Source organism: Nomascus leucogenys, chromosome 6 (genome assembly GCF_006542625.1).
Source record: "Nomascus leucogenys isolate Asia chromosome 6, Asia_NLE_v1, whole genome shotgun sequence".
NCBI classification, from domain to species: Eukaryota; Metazoa; Chordata; class Mammalia; order Primates; family Hylobatidae; genus Nomascus; species Nomascus leucogenys.
In genome coordinates this window covers 100,869,128-100,888,887 of record NC_044386.1, presented here as the reverse complement: position 1 = coordinate 100,888,887, position 19,760 = coordinate 100,869,128, and the positions used below count along the sequence as shown (strand labels likewise).

The following is a 19,760-nucleotide window of genomic DNA, read 5'->3' as shown; positions in this document are numbered from 1 at the left end:
TTAGATAGGATGGTCAGGAGAGATCTCTCCAATGGGGTGACATATGGCTGAGAGATGAGACAAAGAGTCCCACAGTAAGCCCGGAAAAGAGCATTTCAGGTTCCCACTTGCCCCCTGTGCTCTGGCCCCAGCGAGTGTCTCAATGTTGCAGAAGTAAACCATGAGTTGTAGGATTAAAGCTGTTGATGCTGTTCTTGGAGTGTTGGGATACACCCTAGGCTTCACTGGAGTGTAGTATCCTTGTAGATGCCAGAAGGGGCAGGGCCAAGGAGGAAGGTTCCCTTTAGGTTTCCTTTGATAGAACCTGTGTCTGAAAGGTAAGCTGGAAGCTGATGGAAGAAAGGAAGGCAAGTGGCAATTGTTGGTTAGAACTTTATCTTGCCAACTCCCTCCTAGCTGGGCCGTGCCCAGCCGATTCGTTCATCTGTTTAGGGGATAAAAAGTGTATGCAAGTCTCTGATTGCATGAAGATGCAGTGAAATTCACCTTGTATTTACTGAATCATCTCTCAGGCTTTTCGCAAATAATCGACTGCTATCGTCAGTTTTCAATATGGTCTTTTTCTGTAGCTTTATAAGAGACAATAGCAGGACTTGCTGTCTTAAAAGACAATGAACCACAAAGTCTAAAATTGTGTAGCTTTTTCTTTATTTTCTGGCAGATATCTTTGCTTATCTGACTGCACTGCAACAAGAGCTTCACAAGTACATTCTGTAGTAACACATCTTTGAGCACTTACCTAAATTTGTTCCAGAGACAGCTAAGAGAACCACCCTCTCCACTCTCCAGGGACACAGCAAAAATACAAAGCCTGCCTGTTTACATCACAGAGTTGCACAATTGCAAGTCTGTAACAGCAACGGGCATTAACAAGGAGCGTCAGGCACCTCCCTTCCTTGAAGGAGCTCGCAGATGTAACTTTGTGACAAACAGGGCGTTTTCTCTCAGCCTGCTCCTCTCTTGTCAGCAACACAAAGGCTCCTTGGACATGGAATTGTTTTTCTCAGTTCTCTGGTGCCATCTGGAGGTTTGATGTTAGATTCACAGCCAATAATTTAATTCTGCAAACAGGTCCAGGTGTGTGGCAGAGGCTTGAGTGGGTAACTCATAAATTAAGATCCTTAGTCTGCATCCTTAAAGGGAAAGTGAAGCACCAAGCTGAGAAAATGATTTAGGTACTTTTGACAACATGTTCTTCTTAATGTAAAATCAAACAGCAGTAGCTATCATTTGTTTAAAGGGATGGAAAAGAAGGCGCTATGTAGATGGGTGGTCTACATTTTAAGGGCTCATTAGGCACTGTTCATTGCTTCACTTCACTTACATTGTGTAGACCTGAAGCTTAAATTGCATTAGCCCAAGTTCAAATGTTAGGAGGATAGCAGGAAAATACTGTAGAGTTTTTAAAATATTTTATTTATTTATTTATTTATTTATTTATTTGAGACAGAGTCTCTTGTCGCCCAGGCTGTAGTGTGGTGGCACGATTTTGGCTCACTGCAACCTCTGCCTCCAGGGTTCAAGCAATTCTCCTGTCTCATCCTCCCAAGTAGCTGGGACTACAGGCACCCGCCCCCAAGCCCAGCTAATTTTGTAATTTTAGTAGAGACAGGGTTTCATCCTATTGGTCAGGCTGGTCTCAAACTTCTGAACTTGTGTCCAGAGTTTGTTCCTTCCAGTGGGTTCATGGTCTCACTGACTTCAGGAATGAAGTGTGACCTTCAGGGTGAGTGTTACAGCTCTTAGAGGTGATGCAGACCCAAAGAGCGAGCAGCAGCAAGATTTATTGTGGAGAGCGAAAGAACAAACCTGCCACAGCCTGGAAAGGGACCTGAGCAGGTTGTGCTGCGGGCTGGGGTGGCCAGCTTTTATTCCCTAATTTGTCCCCATCCATGTCCTGCTGATTGGTCCATTTTACAGAGTGCTGATTAGTCCATTTTACAGAGTGCTGATTGGTCCATTTTACCAAGTGCTGATTGGTTCATTTTACAAACCTCTAGCTAGCTATGGAGTGCTGATTGGTGCGTTTTTACAGAGCACTGATTGGTGCATTTTACAAACCTCTAGCTAACTACAGAGCACTGATTGGTGCATTTTACAAACTTCTAGCTAGCTACAGAACACTGATTGGTGCGTTTTACAATCCTAGCTACAGAGTGCTGATTGGTGCATTTTACAGTCCTTTTGTAAGACAGAAACGTTCTCCAAGTTTCCACTGGACCCAGGAAGTCCAGCTGGCTTCACCTTTCAACCTCAGGTGATCTGCCTGTAGAGCCTTTTTATGTAAGGGCATGAGTTCTGAAGACAGTTTGCATTGGTTCAAAGATGGGTGGGATGGCAGAGGGGTCCATGGTCTCCATGATGCTGCCTGTTGGAGAAGGAATGGGGTATGTTGTGATGAAAGAATATGCTGCACTGGACATTTTTTTCTTAAATTCCCATCAACTCAAATTGATTTCTGAAACAAGGAAACATTCTTGTTGTCTTAGTAATTGTTATTCTTATAATATCAGTAATATCCTCTGATAATTATGCTGCATTTTATAGCTTGTAAAGAACTTTCACATATAGCAACATCAGAGGATTTTTTTATATATATTGAGTTAATATAAGCAAAGAACCTTAGACAGTACTTGGCACATAGTCAGTGCTATATAAATGTTTAGTATATCATTATGATGAGAGGCAAATGGTCTCTAGTTACCTTGAATCTAAAAAGAATTTCTTCATAGTCTGTTACAGCCTATTGATATGACTTTAAAACATAGCCAATATAAGATTCTCTCTTCAATGAGAAAAGTAAATCATTGCCTGGAGAAAATGAAGCTCTTGAAAATCAAGCTGTTTGTCCCATAACTGAATCTTAATAAATCCTAATATCACATTCTTAACATTAAAAATTATGATCCTTAAGTGATAAATTCAAGCTACTTAAGATATAGACTATTTTCTGAAATATACTCCAAAATGGGTGTAACTGAATTTATTGAACCATCTAAACTAAATAAGCCATAACACAAAATGGTGTTTTTCCCTCATCTTTGCTTTCAAACTTGATTAGCTGCATCTCTCTTTTCCATCACTTAAAGATGCTTTAGGCGAATCCCGTAGCTTTTTGCTTACTTTCAGTTACTCAAGCGATATTTAAAGGCACACTCTGGTCCAGTTCATTTTAAACTTCAATCACTCACTCAACCTCATATCCCCTCTCTCTTGCTCCCCAGAACCAGCCAGGCAGCAGGTAAGACTTGAGTATAATCTATGCTCTCTCCTGCCCGCCTTCCCTTCTCCTTTTTGCTTCCACCTTTGGACAGGAGAGAAGGAATTACAGAAGAGGGGCAAAGGTATTTTGTTTAACTGGTATAATGTCATTCTCTCTCAGCAGATGCGCTCTGTATAGGAGGCTGGCTATTGTGGAGACACGGGTGTGTTCCTTAGGAGACTCCACAGGTGGCTTCCCCACGCACATTATCTTTACTTGGCAGAGTCACTCCAGCTTCACCCCTAGGTAAGCCCCTCCCCAGCTCCTGCCTCCAGAGAGATGCCCCCCTCCTTGCATTCCCTGGTCAGCCCACAGCCTTCTTTAGTAAGGTGCCAAGCCTGGCACCCTCCCACGGTGTCTACTTGTCCTGCTCACCCTGCCACGTGGGCTACGGAGAGCAGGAGGCTCCCCGACAGCTCCTGCCTATCCTGCATCAAGCTTCTTGTCTCTTTCCTCTCTTTTCTCTTGCTTAGACACACAGGGCAGACAGAAGCAAGTTAGCTGCCTATGCAGCTGTCTAGCCAGGGATTGAGGTCCCACCACCCTCACTTGCGCAGGCATGACTGAGGGCCCAACTCTGAAGGTAACTCTTAGCCTGGGCAGCGGTGGAGAGTAAAAAACCGTAGCCCTGGGCTCCGACTCTGAAGGGTCCCTTCTCTTTCTGGTTCCTGTTCTTACATATAGGAAGGGCTGTGGTGAGTTGATGGGATCCAGGCAAATTCTTCCATCTCTTGGCATCTCCTGGGCAGCTCTTTTTGGAATCTGATAACACTTCACACTTTCTGTTTTCGGCTCAGGGACTTCATTCTAAAATTGTCAGAGGACAGAAAAAGTCCTGTGCACATTTTGTCACACTGGTATCACGGGTGTCATAAAAACTTTTTAAAGCTCTTTCTTTGTTTCAAAAACCTTTTCTTTTGGCAGCCAGGATGGTTCAACAGGGAAAAGCAGAATCTTGTCCTTGCTGCCAATTTCTTGGTGCAATTTGCTAAAAATACATATTCTCTGTAGGCATGATTTGATTATATTTAAAATTTTTACAATTTTTGTGAACACTGAATCAAGGTCAGGAGCTCTATATTTGGTAAATTAGTGCTTTTTAAGAGAAATGCAATGTATGGATTGGCTTCCAAGTACGAGTTGTATTTGAGTAGCAGTGGCTATCTTCATGACATATCTAGGTTTTCTAGTTTATAGAAACTTTAGGTCTTAGTTTCAGTCTTTGGTTTTAAAAACTTTGATTAAAGAACTGCTTTGATAAACAGAAGCCACCAAGAGCTTCTTCTCATATATGTACTGCAAACATGCATGATCAAATACCAGTGATCTATGTCATCTAATTGAAACACAAAATAGCTCCTTGAACATGCACGATAAAAGCATTTTTTAAAAAAAAAAAAGTTAAAAACATTACACTCATACAAATATAAAGCAAATGTGTGTCAATGAGCTGTTGATTTATTGATGAGGAAACCAGCAACGTGCACAGAATGATTGAAAGAAAAATTAGAGAAAAAAAAGATTACACAGTCTATTAGGAAAGGAATACCAAATAAATTTGCTAAGTCAGAGATATAACTAGTTAATGTTTTGCATCTCCATTATACAAAAATCTACAAGTTAACGTGACTTCAGAGTCTTGGCTTTAATTAACAGAAAATAGTTAATCAACAAGAGTCCATCTTTTAAAAAATGAAATAATGCTTGGTGGGCCTGACAGACACTGCTCTGGTATATAATATTGAAAGCACAAGCAATCTTTTGCTTTATTTCTACATTTTGGATAATTTTTAAACAATAGCATTTGTTGTAATCTATCGTATGCCATTGCTATGATATGGTGTCCAATAGTATGATCTGACTAGAACTGCAAAGATTAATTGATTATTTTCCCGGGTACAATACTTATCATTGGTTTTTGTGGCTAACCCTGCAAGCTTCTTGGTAGTAGAATAACTTGTAGTTCTTTTTGCTGTGAGAAGTGTAACTCTAAAAGGTGCCTCCCTAGTTGTTTTTTTCCATCATTTCATCCTCCTCCTCCTCCTTTTTTCTTTTGTTTTTAAACAAACTTTTTATTTTGGAGTAGATTTACATTTACAGAAAAATTAAGGAACTAGTACAGAGAGATCCTGTGTACCCCACACAGTTTCCTCTGTTAGTAACATCTTATGTTAATATGGTACATTTGTCACAATTAATGAACCAATATAGATATATTGTCATTAACCAAAGTCCATACTTCATTTAGATTGCTTTAGTTTGTACCTAATGTCCTTTTTCTCTCCCAAGATCTTATTCAGGATACCATACTACATTTAGTTGTCCTTTTTCCTTCGACTCCTCTTGGCCGTGAAAGTCTCCAAGTTTCCTTGGTTTTGATGACCTTGACACTTTTGAGGAATGTTGGTCGGGTATTTTTGTAGAATATTCATCAATTTGGATTTGTCTAATGTTTTTCTCATTAGACTGGGATTATGTGGTAGGGGAGGAGGATCACAGGTACAGTGCCATTTTCATGATATCAAGGATACATACCATCAACATGATTGGTCATTGTTGATGTTGACCTTGGTCACCTGGCTGAGGTAGTTTGCCAATCTTCTTCACTGTAAAGTTACTCTTCTCCCTGCATTTTCCACACTGTACTCCTTGGAAAGAAGTCACTATATGCATCCCACACGTAAGGAATGTGAATCATGCTCACTTTTCTTGAGTGCAAATTACCTGTATTAGTCAGGGTTCTATAGAGAATCGGAACCAATAGGATGTATGTGTGTGTATACGTAGAGAGAAGGATTTATTATAAGGAATTGGCTCATGCAATTCTGGAGGCCAGTAAGTCAAAAATCTGCAGTGTGGGTCGTCAGGCTCAAGACTCAGGTAAGCCAATAATATAGATGAAGTCCAAAGGCAGTCCACTGAAGAATTCCTTCCTGCTTGGGGAGGGCAGTCTTTTGGTTTGATTCATGGTTCGACTGATTGGATGAGACCCACCCATATAATGGAGGACAATCTGCTTTACTCAAAGTGCACCCATTTAAATGCTAATCACATCTGAAAACATCCTCCAAGTTAGCACACAAAATTAACCCTCACAGTATCTGCATAAATTATTTGAAATTCTTCTGCACTGGAGATTTGGCTATTCTTCTCCATTTATTTATTTATGCAATCATTTGTTTATATCAGTGTAGACCCATGGATATTTATTTTATATATTGGGTTATAGTTCAATACTACTTTGTTTATTTTGTTGCACAGCTTGTTCTGCCTTTAGCCATTGGGAGCTTTCTGTCAGTTCCTGTATCCCTTGGCATAGCCTCATCAATGTGGGTTTTTCTGTGCATTTCCTTATTACCAGCACTACAAGATGTTTCTCCTCCATCCTTAGAATCATCCATTGCTCCAACGAGCCCTGATTCCTTCTATTGGAGAATGGTATTAGAAACCAGGATCTGAGTTCTAACTTTACTTGCTACTACTTGGGTGTCATTTATTACCTCTAGTTCCTCTCAGCTGACAAAACAGAGAAATACATGTATACACATATCTATATAACCCATGTATACACATATCTATAAATATTCATGTACTATTTATATATTAAGCTAAATATGAGTTTATATGGATGTCTCCCACTCTAATCAATTACCCATGGATTACTCTAGCCTCCTCCCTTTGCTTGTCTGTAACTTCCCACTCCAACAGTGAGGACCCTGGCTCCCACCCTCCATTACACTTCACTACCTCTTCATTTTTTACACTAAAATACATCAATTTTAGGGTGAAAAATACCAAGCTTATTGTAGAAAAACTCATTTGGCTCACCAAAGAGATGCTATACCTTATTTTTCACAAACCCTTGAAAGATTTCACATTGCTGTTTTGAAAAACTTTGTAATAGAACACAGTGGGACTGATGGGTGAATGGATCAATGTTTATCAATAAAATCTAATTTTCAGATGCTCATTCTTTTATTTCTTTAGTTCTTCTAAAAGAATGAAGATAACAATGTGACAGCATTTCGGCTGGTGACATCATTTCTCTTGTATCTTCATTTCTCTCGTATCTTCATTTCTCTCGGCATATACAGATCAACCTCTGTCTTCACAGGTGCTCTATTTATTATTTACATCTAGTGTAATTTTCTGATTTGTAGTATATTCATTAAATTTGTAATCACTAACCACCTGCTTCAATGAATCATTTTTGATATGCTTTCTTGTAAATTGGTATTATAACACTTCACATCTTACTGTTTTTGTTTGTTTTTTTGGGGTTTTTTTTTTTTTAGACGGAGTTTCTCTCTGTTGCCCAGGCTAGAGTGCAGTGGTGTGATCTCGGCTCACTGCAACCTCTGCCTCCCTGGTTCAAGTGATTCTCCTGCCTCAGCCTCCCCAGCAGCTGGGACTACAGGCATGGGCCACCCACCATGCCCAGCTAATTTTTGTATTTTTTTTTTTTTAGTAGAGACGAGGTTTCACCATGTTGACCAGGATGGTCTCGATCTCTTGACCTCGTGATCCACCCCTCTCTGTCTCCCAAAGTGCTGGGATTACAGGCATGAGGCACTGCACCTGGCCAACACTTCACATTTTAAAATCAACTTTACCAAGTTATCACTTACATATGATAAAATACATTCATTCAAAGTGTATCATTTAATGAGTTTTGGCAAGCTACATCCATGGAACTACCAACGTAATCAATATAAGAAAATAATTGCTTCATCCCCAAAAGTTCCCAGGGTCATGAGCCTGTTTACAACCAAGCCTTCCCAAGCCCTGATTATTGTCACCATAGATTAGTTTCCACGCAGCAATTTAAGAACACGAATCACAACTAATAGAATACAAGCGACATTGGAAAATTTTCACAAGACTCTGTTAGCTGAATGACAGCTGAAACAAATTTACCAACGCAGTTCTTGGAGCACATTTACAACTTTTATGATGATATAATAGTTGAAAATGCAGTGGAATTTAAAAAGTATAATTAATATTACATTTCAAATTCATAAAACATATGTAAATAGGATTGTTTCATCATTTTTATCTCCAAAACTGGCTAACCATACGTGGACTACTTGATATACCATAAGCAATGTGTATAGCACATTTTGCAAAACATAATTCTAGGAGGCCCTTGGCTTTAAAAAGTCAATGGCATTGACTTTTCTAATTAAATATATGATAATGTCGGGGGTGGAGGAGCAGGCAACTTAGGCACACATACGTCTTTTTCTAGGGAGAAGCCATAACATTCAACAAATAGATGTCAGGTTTTTTGAGAATTGTATAGGAGAGTTAGTCCAGTACAATTAATCTCAATCTTCAGTGTAGTTAATAAGTCTTTCTTCTAGGCATATGCTTGGATTTTATCCCTGGACAGTGTGGTTCAGTAGGTGACAGGGCCCAAGGATCTGAATCCTAAATGAACATCCCAGGTGACCCTGCTGCAAGTGTTCCACTGACGTCACATTGAGAAATACTACCTTAGACCTCTCAATCTGAAAAATCTGATTCCATGCATTTCAGTCATGACTTTCCTGTAACTGGAAATACTGTATCTGATGCAAGGGATGTATCTGTGTCAGGGAGTTTCTGCAGGCATTTCCGCATTTGAGGAAACATTGAACTCACTGATCTTTAAAACCCTTTCACTTTGAATAATTTGTTCATTCATTGTCAGACAGCTTGTAATCATCCCTTACTTTGGAGCACTGTGTGCCTGGAGAGAAACGAGTTGACACATGGAGACACTACTTTCCTCCCCCAAAACAATATGCCACTCTTCTAGTGAGAACTAGAAGAGGGTTTTGTTTTTCAGGACAGCAATGAGGAAAGAGGGTTTTCTTTCAGGCACACCCAGGACCGAGTCAAAAGCTGAGGGAATGAACCACAGCAGATGATGAGCTGACTGCCATTGCATGGAAGCAGGTCCCAAGAGAACCTGGCTTTGAACCCATGAAGTTATGGCAGCTTTCAAAATCCATGTGCAGAGAGGGTGACCTCATGTTCTTATGAGGTTGCTGCACTGAGTAGAAGCTATAGAGAAATGGCCAAAGAAAAACATGTCACGAATAATTACAGTAGCTCTCCAACAAGAATTGTACAGTGGTACTTCAAGAAAAGACAAGAAAATTAGAAAATATAGTTTGTAAAGGGTTTGCTGTTTCCTTCATAAGAAGCCTGAAATATCTTTAAGATGTGCTGTCTTCTAGAAAACATCCACACTGAACAGAAAAGATCAAGGACATCCAATACTTCCCCACAATGATATCCTCAGGATATTCCATTTAAAACATTTTCCTTAGAGTCAACATACTTCTGGAACAATGTACAGTGAATTTAATTTTATTAGCAAAATAATAAAACAAAGCATATTCTGGACAATAATCAATACTCTGAAATTATATTACTTTTGTTAGTTTTCCCTTTTAAATTAAATTATTTTTTCCACTTCAATTTAAAAAATGTCTCCAAGTAATTCATGCACATAATTTAAAAAGTCAAATAGAACCACAAGGCTTACAAGCAAACAAACAAACAAAAAGGGCTGTAATCTTTCCGCCTTCTTTTTGCTACCTCTAGAATAGCTGATATGAAAACTTTTTCCACAACTATGGGGGTGGAGGGTAGAGGCTCCTGAGCTGGTCTGAATTTGTTCAAGTGCCCATTCCTGAGCAGATCACTGAAGTCAGGGGGATGATATCAGTCATGAGCTTTTGCCAGTTGGAGCCCCTGGAACTGGAGAAAAGTCAGTCTCTATCACACCTCACAGCTGCTACCAATGATCTCACCAATGATGGCAGTGGTGGAAGGGGCACTGGAGAGACCACTGTGTTCCTGGAAACACTTTCCCCAGCCCCCTTCACTTTCACCCAGTGGTAGACTAATAATGGTCTCCAAAGATATCCAGATCCTAATCTCCGGAAACTGTGGATGTTATGTGGTAAAAGTGATTAAATTAAAAATTCTTGAGATGGGATTATTCTGGATCACCTAGGTGTCCTTATAAGAGTGAGGTAGAGAGAGATTTGACAGATAAGAATGAGGCAATGTGAGGGCTGAAGCAAGATGCTACATTGCTGGCTTTGAAGAAGGAGGAAAGGGCCACAAGCCAAGGAATGCAAGGCTGGAAAAGATAAGACAGGCCCTCTTTTTAGTAAAAGAATGAATAAATATATTTGCACGGTTCCTTGTCCAAGTTTAAATTCCTTTCCAAATGGCTGTGAATGAACCTGTCCTGCTGCATTTGCATTAAGAAGATGTGTTTCTGTTTCTCACAGAAGCTATTGACCTAATCTACGCTGCTCCACTAAATTGACTTGGATCTTGATGTTCATCATGTTGAGTGACTGCAGAACTTAATTTAGCCACAAGGTGGAGACTTCATCCTAGTCCTGGAAAACGTCTCAGCACCTGGGGTTTCTGTAAGTAAAATTCCAGAATGAAATACCTTCATTAATTTATCGTCCAGCCTCTGATCCCATATACAAGATGAAGAACCTGAGTTCCAGACAGATCACAGAATTAGTTTTCAAAGGAGTCCAATCTAGAAGCTTGTTTCCTAACTCCCATTCTGATGTTCTTCAGCAAGCATCACTTTTCTTCCTATGTGTTTTCTGATGTGTTATTTGTCTTATTTTCTGAGAATTACACTTACTCATGTAAAGGGTTTTTTTTTTGTTTTCTTCTCTCCCTGTTGCTATGTTTCAGGCAGATAACTTATTTAAAATCATTTCACAGTGCTGTCTACATTGGCCTATGCATTGCTAACCTCATGAGAGGAGAAAACTCAATTCAAACTAAATACTATCCACCTGCAGCTACCACAGAATGTTCAGCTGGGGCCTTGAGGTGTTTGGGTGAATCAAACATGGTCTTCTCCCTCCAGGAGCTCTGAGTTAAATGGATGAGGAAGAGAAGCAAATGAGATGATTGCCGTAAGAGAGGTATACTACTCTTTCTATTAGCAGAAAAGAGGAGGGTATCCCATCCAACTGGAAACTGGAGATCCTTGGGAAGGAGATGACATTTAGAATAGACCATGAAGGTCAGATGAAATAGTGTAAGCCATAAATAGGGTAAAGGAGTATGTAGACGACAGACAGCTTGGACACATTATGCAGCCAGGAAAGGAAGCAGAAATTTGGGAAGTAAGAATTCTGTTAATCAGGATATGCTCTGTTCTGCAGTTGTAACAGATTACTCCAAATGGCCAGTGGCTTAACAAAGGCTTATTTGTTACACATGGTCATGTCTAACAAGTGTCGGCAGAGCTTTATTCCATACAGTCACTCAGGGACCCAGGCTGAGTAGGAACCATCATCCTGCAACTCCATTATCTGGTTCACACAACTTAAGTTGCCATAGTAGAGGAAAGAAAACTAAAATATTGTTCATAAATTTTTCACTGCTTCTGTCAGAAGGCGCATGTATCACTCGCACACATGTATTATTGGCCGGAACTAGTCACATGGCTCTAACTCAACACAAGCCTGGACTTTTTGGTGCATGTTAATTTCTCTGCCACAAGAGTATTCCAAAATTGACTGTAATTCAGAATATTTATAAGGCAGGAGCTTGGATCTTAACGTAGAAAGCCTTTCAAGTTTTGGTGAAAGACTAACAATTTGCCCCAACTCTGAGAGTATCAGAACTCTGTTTTAATATAAAGAACATTACATGTTTACCAATGAGCCAAGCTTTCCCAAAAGTCAAGTAGAGGGAGCAAAGCTTTGCTATTACTGTGCATAAGATTTTTTATTAATTCTGCAAAGGGGCCACTGGCAAGAACAGATTCTAAGGACCTCTCGTAGCTCCAGGCTACATCAAGGCAATCAGATCTGGGAGTTGCCAGTGTCAATATAACAAAGGAAATACATTCCTGGGTACGGTGATAGAGAGTGGGAGGTAGATTCACAGACATCTTCCGGTGTTTCACGTCTGAGAACCTTCCAAAATACTTGTCTTTCTCCTACTTTGACATCTGATGAAGAAAAGCATTCAGATGATCACCACGACTTTAAGAGAGTCACCCTTGATTTGTGTGATAATGTGAAACTTACTAAACAGCTGAAGGAATTGGGTAATTCTGTGTTACGACACTGGAGCCGTAAATCCGACCAACCCCACTAAATACTTAGGAGTCTGTTTACTATCTGTATCTATTTATTACCTGGCTTCCCCCCATGACATTGCAGAGAAATAAACTGCAAACAAGAACTACACCAGAAGAAGGCAGGTACAGAAAGCTTTGTTACCTCCTACTGAAATGAACTAAATTTGTTTGCAGGCCAAACTGTGCTAGAAAACTTTTGAAAGCATTGTAGTTTGACTAAGGAAAAGGTCTGAAGTCTGTCCAGCTGTCCCAAGATATTTCTCAAATTATCGCTAATGGAATCAGATTATTTGGGAAATATTAATCTATGCATATTCAGACTCAGATACTGAGCTAAGGAATTCAAATAGTTAGTATTCCTACATGGATTTGGTTAGTGATAAGGTACAGATCCAGGCATGTTCTGGGTGTCACATTGCCCAGGTCATACCAGGCCTATGGAGAGGACAAACAGGTGTCTGGAAAGGGACATATTTCTCAGGCAGACAGGAGCCTAGTTAAAGCAGGGCTGGCTAAAGAGTATAAACCAAAGGTGGGCCAAACTTATTCAGGATTTTGGCGTAGACTTGGAGAAATTCAAACCAAGTAGTTCCTTATAGGACAAAGGTGGCAGCATCATTCAGTCTCTTTAACAAGGTAACTCAACACCTCCTCATTGTTGGGAAGGATGGGATAGGGGTAAAGGGCTGAGTAGTAGAGCCAACATGCAGGAAAATGATGAGAGCATAACTTTTCTTTCTGGTCTTGAAGGTAATGTCTTCAGGATGGGATTCCCTGAAAGCTGCCATTATTATCTCCAGGTTTCCCTCCTACCCATCCATTGCTGCTGAGTAGGGCAACGCCTGGGACCAGTTAATTATCACAGGAGAAGATCTTTCCAAATCAGGGATTGTAAAGGTGGAGGGGAAAATTCTCCCTTCAGTATTCTAAGATGAATCTCTTCAAGCCCAAGATGGCAGCAGTTGTCTTCTTAGTGTGGCCTTGCCCAATTCACTTATCACTGGGTCTCGGAGTCTCAAAAGTAAAATAGGGCTGTGCCCATTACACACACACATGCGCGCACACACACACACTCTTTAGCATCATATAATGTCATCACTGGTATCCTGGAGTCTTTACTGCTTACCTGTACCCTCTTGCCTCCACAAGGTCAATGAAACATCAATCATCCAATGCAGAACCAGAAAAGAAAGGCTGCAGGTACTGGACAGTTACATTGAAAAGCTGAATGGCATGAAGATGTGCAGCTGGTTTAAGTTTAAGATAGAGAGTTGAGATGTCCTGCCTTTAGATATCAGGATCTGGGGAGATTAAAGAAGGGACAAGGTAGATAATAGAGAATAAGAAGCAAAGATCTGCAGCAATGAAGGGAGCAGGCATCATGAGTCACCATCACCTTAGAGTCCAATTGTATTTCTTTTTTTTTTTTTTTTTTTTGAGACGGAGTTTCACTCTCTCACCCAGGCTGGAGTGCAGTGGCGCGATCTCGGCTCACTGCAAGCTCCGCCCCCTGGGTTCACACCATTCTCCTGCCTCAGCCTCTCCGAGTAGCTGGGACTACAGGCGCCCGCCACCACGCCCGGCTAATTTTTTTTGTATTTTTAGTAGAGACGGGGTTTCACCGTGTTCTCGATCTCCTGACCTCGTGATCCGCCCGCATCGGCCTCCCAAAGTGCTGGGATTACAAGCGTGAGCCCAATTGTATTTCTTTTTGCCATCATGGGGAAACCAAAAGTAGAAAGTGGTCACCACTGTTTTTAAATTGTCCAGAGAAAATAACATTTGTCTGTGCTGTGAGAATTCACTCAAGCCTCCATCCAACCCAGAGCATGCGGACATCTTCCATTCTGTGGTCCAGGATACATTTCAGCTCTGCCAGAAACACAGGATGGTCCCTGAACTCCTACAGAATTGTGAGTCTTTGAAGGAAAGACTTTCCTCCAAGGGAATAATTAGGGAACAGGTAGAATTTATGGGGTGCATGGAGAACCCTGTAGATGTCTACTAAATATGTTGCATATATCAGTGAATTTCACATCTGTAACAGGACAAGAACTATCCTGCCCAACTATATCAGGTTGTTCTGAAGTTCACATGTGCTGTATATGATTGTCTGGATGTATCATATGCCTGTTCATTTTCTCCAGGTTACATCTTTCTGTGAGATCTAGGAATTGGTGCAGACAGGAAGGTAGAGAAAGGAAGAATAATAATAGTCTATCTGTTCTGCCTTTTTTCTTTCCTTTCCATCTTCAACACATTCTGTCTCTATTTTTCTTTGTCTCTTTGTCTTGTTCAGATGCTACCATGGCTGTACTATTTGCATTCCTACCAGTATTGTATGAAAGTTCCGGTGGTTCAGCATCTTCTCCAGCATTTGCAATTGTTTTTTTTCCTCTGTTCTAATAAATGTATAGTGTCATCTCGTTGTTGTTTTAGTTTGATTTTAGTGACTAATAATATTGAACTTCTTTTCATGTACTTATTTGCTATGCATAGACCTTCTTTGGTGAAGTAACTATTCACAGTTTTGGCCCACGTTTAATTGGGTGGATTGTTTTCCTATCATTGAGTCTTAAGAGTTTTCTGTGTATTCTGGATACAAGTTCTTTCTTAGGTGTGTGTTTCGCAAATATTTCTCCTAGACTCTGCCTTGTCTTTTTATTTTCTTACAGATGTCTTTTGATGAACAGACATTATCAATTTAAATGAAGTCTAATTTATCAAATTTTTAATTTTATGGATCATGCTTTTGGGTTTGTATGTAAGAAATCTTTGCCTAACCCCACATCACAAGGATTTTGTTTTCTTCTAGCAATATTAAATTTTTAGGCTTTATGTTAGGCCTATGATCTATTTTGAATACTTTTTTATAGTGTAAGGTATAGTTCAAGGTTTATCTTTTGCATATGAGTGTCCAATTTTTCTAGCACAATGTGCTGGAAAAAAAACTCTTTCCTTATTGAATTGTCTTTGCACCTTTGTTGAAAATCAATTGACTATATACTATTTCTAGACTCTCTGTTCGGTTCCATTGAACAGAGTCTATCATGTGTCTATTATTTGTCTAATACCACATTGTCTTGGTTAGATAAACTTTATAGTAAATCTTGAAATCAGGTAGGATGAGTCCTCTGGTTTTGTTTTTCATTTTCAAAGTGATTTTGGCTATTTTTTGCTTTGCCTTTCCATGCAAATTTCAAAATTAGCTTGTCAAGTTATACAAAAGAAATATAGACTTCTGATTGACATTGGGTTGAATACCTGAATTTGAACAAGAATTGCCACTTTCGCAACATTGAGTCTTAAATCCATAAGCATAGTATATTTCTCCATTTATATTTGAGACATTTCTTTCATCAGTGTTTTACAGTTTTTAGCCTAAGATAATGGGGTAGATTTTCTATCACTTGAAATAAAGACTATCAATTAATATAGCATACTTGAATGATTTTAAACAGATGTCCAGCAAATCAGGTGTGAGAAGGGTTCAGGAATATGTTAGGATTAATTCTTAATTATGGTTTTGTGTGACAAGTGTCCAGAAAGGCAAGAGTGACAGAAGACCAAGAATACTTGTATAAGGTTAATTTAAGAGATCACTTATGGAGTTCAGTTTGAACAGGAAAGATAATGAGAAAGACAAAAGCTGATATTTGAAAAAGTTAACAGTTCAAATGTCTCATTGTGGTTAAAGGATACGTGCAAAGACAGGAATGGTTTGATAGCTGGGATAGGTCATTGTATGATCAGAGAGTGGAATATTATTCATAAGTAGAGAAGATAGATGTGTAAAAGGAGATAATAAGAACCAAAGATCTGCAGCAATGAAGGGAGCAGGCATCATGAGTCACCATCATTTGTATTTCTTTTTGCCATCATAGGGAATAAGAACCAAAGTAGAGAAGATAGATGTGTAAAAGGAACTCAGTGAGGCCTTGGAAGCATGTGACTGAAGTGGAATGGGTGTGAATGTCCATGAGTTCTAATTATGCCTAGTTTCACTGACTTTTGACACCAGTTACTTTACAGGTTAGGGACACAGTTTTCCACAAGACTACACAAACTAAAGACATCAGACACAAGTTCAAAGGCTCACAGGCCACTCTTACTCCTGACCAGCTTGTTACAAATTTGGTGGTTCCCATAACCCCCTCAGGATTAATAATTCACTAAAATGACTCTTGGAACTCAAGAACATCCTATAAATTACAGTTGTAGTCTTATTACAGCAAAAGGATACACATCAGAACCAGCCAAAGGGAAAGAGATACACATATAATGAGGTCTAGGGGAGTTCAACACAAAGCTTCTGTTGTTCTATCCCCAAAGAGTAAGGATGCATTACCTTCCTGGAATATCAATGTGTGACATTATCAGAATATTAACAACATGTGAAGCTCAATTGAGCTTTGGTGCCCAGAGTTTTTATTGAGGTATCATTACACAATCATGATTGATGGAATCATTGGCCTTCCTTGCAGGTGAATTTAATCTCTAGCTCCCCTTGGCTCCCTGGAGACTGAGCTGATATCACCCGGCTCAAAGGCCCCACCCTCTAATCACATGGTTGGTCTTTCTGGCAGGAGCAGCCAGCTCCTGTCCTGAGTCATCTCTTTAGCACAGACTATCAAGTTTGATCCCAGGAGTTCACCATGAATAATAGACACTCCTACCACTTAAGAAATTCTAAAGGTTTTGATGCTACTTCCCAGGAACCAGGGACAAAGTCAGGCATATTCTTTATTGCATATCAGTTAAAGTAACAAGAATAGTGACCAGAATTGGCTGTGGAAGATGCCAATTTTAAATTTCATATCACTATAATAAGGATCAGGGTTGATGAAGTCAGAGTATGTAACCACCCAGGGGTCCAGAAGCAGGTGTGGGGAACACAGGGCTAATGCAGAGTAAAGTCTGAAAGTGTGAACGGACATGGAGGAGAATCTGTCTTCTGGTTCAAGAAATTAGAATCTTGAGCTCTTTCAAAAGCTGTCATCTTCTGTGTTCCAGTGTGTCCTCCTGGCCTCTATATCCCTACATTAGGTCTCTAGCTTCTCCTGAGGCATCTCAGTCCCCAAGTGCTGAGTGTGCTCTACAAATGTACCTTAAAACACTTCTTTGCATCTACTCGACCCAGATCGGAAAATTCCTTTTCCTATTTTGTTGTGTCAAGGCTAAAGACAATACGGAAAACCTTTTCTCCACCTGCATTTTATCCTGGGATAGGTCAAAGAAGGGTATTGCTTTTATCCTCATATTATCAAACAAAAACCATAAGAAAAAAAGAAGTTAGTTTACTTACTCTTTATTACAACTTCTCCTTTGAAAACTACAACCTATAGAATTAAGAAAGGGGTTGGAGGTCTGATTTGGAAGGGCTAGAACTCTGCTTCAAACCATCTAATCTTTATTTTCTCACCTAGGTAAATCTCTGACTGTCCCATGTAACCAGCTCTTTCAGTAGGCCTGGTTATGACTCTATGGTCTGAAGGGACTGATGCATGGGCTAGAGCTAAGTCTTCTACGTTCTGAAGATCCACAGATATTCACTTAGGAGTCAGAATTCTAGTGTGAATTTATAAGGGCTCTGTTCCAAAAGATGCTTGGTTGGTATTGACTCATATGTTCATTTGAAATGGGTTTTTCATGATCCTTGTTTTCCAGGAGCTAATGATATCATTGGAACAAATCAGTGCTGTAATTTATGACCTATTTCTTTCTGCTGTGAGCGAAAGACACCAAAGGCTAGCTTGGGGAGACACTTGGCCAGACTCCCACCTATTTATCTGCATCAGGGCTGTCAGACACTGTAATTACATTTGCTTCATTTCCCGTACAATTTATATGAAGATCATTAAGCAGCTGGAAATAACAGAGGTCAGAATACATGAGATTACACCAAAAGGTTTAGGCTGGCTATTGGGATTAGAAACAATGAGAAAGATCAGCTTCAAGGATTTGCAAAAAGTGTTAAACAAAGCTGTAATCCTTTTGTGATTGTTATTCCTTGGAGTCAATGTTCTTTGAGAGATTTTTATTATAAAACTGAGATAAACCATTACTCATATCAATAAAGACTGCATAAATATATTATCATTATACAGCATATATTATGCAGTATATATTATGTCTTAGGCCTGAATTAGGTTCAAGTCGACATGATCAAGATTAATATCTAGTTCACATCAGATTGCAGCGATGCTGCAGGGAAGCTCTCCTCCAGGTGGTGACTCAGAAATCCAACGTACTTCCATCTTGTGGTTCTGCCATCTCAATTCATAGCTTCCATGTTCACTTCCAAAAGAGACAAAACATGTGGATGGGTTATATCAGCTCTTATTGTCTTGCCCTGTACATGACACATTTCATTTTGCCTAACATGTCATTAGAACTAGTCATGGCCCATGTGTCCAGGAAGGAGAGGAAAACCATATATGGGTGAACCCTTGTTGTCCCTTCCTTGTTGCCTCAACTGTTGTTATCATCATTAGAGCTGTGCTAGTAGAGTTAACAGATATAAATAGCACACAGCAGGTACTCAGTAAATGCTAACTTTTGCTGTTATTATTTATTATATTCCAAGTCATTAAAGTAAACATGTACTTTGTACAAAAGAAATATCATAAACCCCAAAAGGGGAGATGACATTTGGAAAGACAGCTCAAAGTTTTTTGTTCATTTTTTTATATGCTTGATATTATATTTTTGAAATAGTCTTTTATTTAGAATAGTTTTAGATTTACATAAAAATTGTGAAGATAATACTGGAAGTTCCCATAGGACCCCACACCCACTTTCCCCTATTATTAATATCTTACATTAATATGGTATATTTGTCACAAGTAATGAATCAATATTGATACATTATTAAAGTCCATGCTTTATTCAAATTTCTTGAGTTTTTGCCTAATGCCCTTCTTCTGTCTGAGGATCCTCCCTGGGATCCTATGTTGTATTTAGTCATCATTTCTTTTTAGACTCCTGTTGGCTCTGTTTCTCAGACTTTTACTGTTTTTGATGGCCTTGACAGTTTTGAGGAATCCTGGTCAGGTATACTGCAGAATGCCCCTCCATGGGTATTCGTCTAGTGTTTTTCTTATAACTGGACATAGGTTATGAGTTTTGGGGAGGAAGACTACAGAAATAAAGTGTCATTTTCATCATATCAAGGATGCATACCGCCAACATGATTTATGACTGTTGACGTTGACCTCAATCACCTGGCTGAAGTCAGGTTTCTCTACTGTAAAGTTACCCTTCTCTCCCCCATATTTTGTACTATACTCTTTGGAAGGAAGTAACTTACAGCTTGCATTTAAGAAAGGGCTTCATCTCTCTGAGGGCAAAGTAACTACATAATTTATTTAG

General features: G+C 39.5%; 1 long non-coding RNA gene across 3 annotated transcripts in view; it reads right to left on the bottom strand.

Annotated features, from left to right (window-relative positions):
- Positions 1-2,116: 2,116 nt before the first annotated feature.
- The window catches only part of LOC105739897, an 84,150-nt gene continuing 66,506 nt past the window's right edge, over positions 2,117-19,760 (bottom strand). For 2 of the 3 annotated variants that reach the window (XR_004030579.1, XR_004030580.1), the window contains one exon: positions 2,117-2,368. This is a non-coding gene — a long non-coding RNA (uncharacterized LOC105739897). Of the gene's footprint in view, positions 2,369-17,681; positions 18,687-19,760 lie in introns of those variants that run through there. The other variant, XR_004030578.1, reaches the window with a different exon arrangement.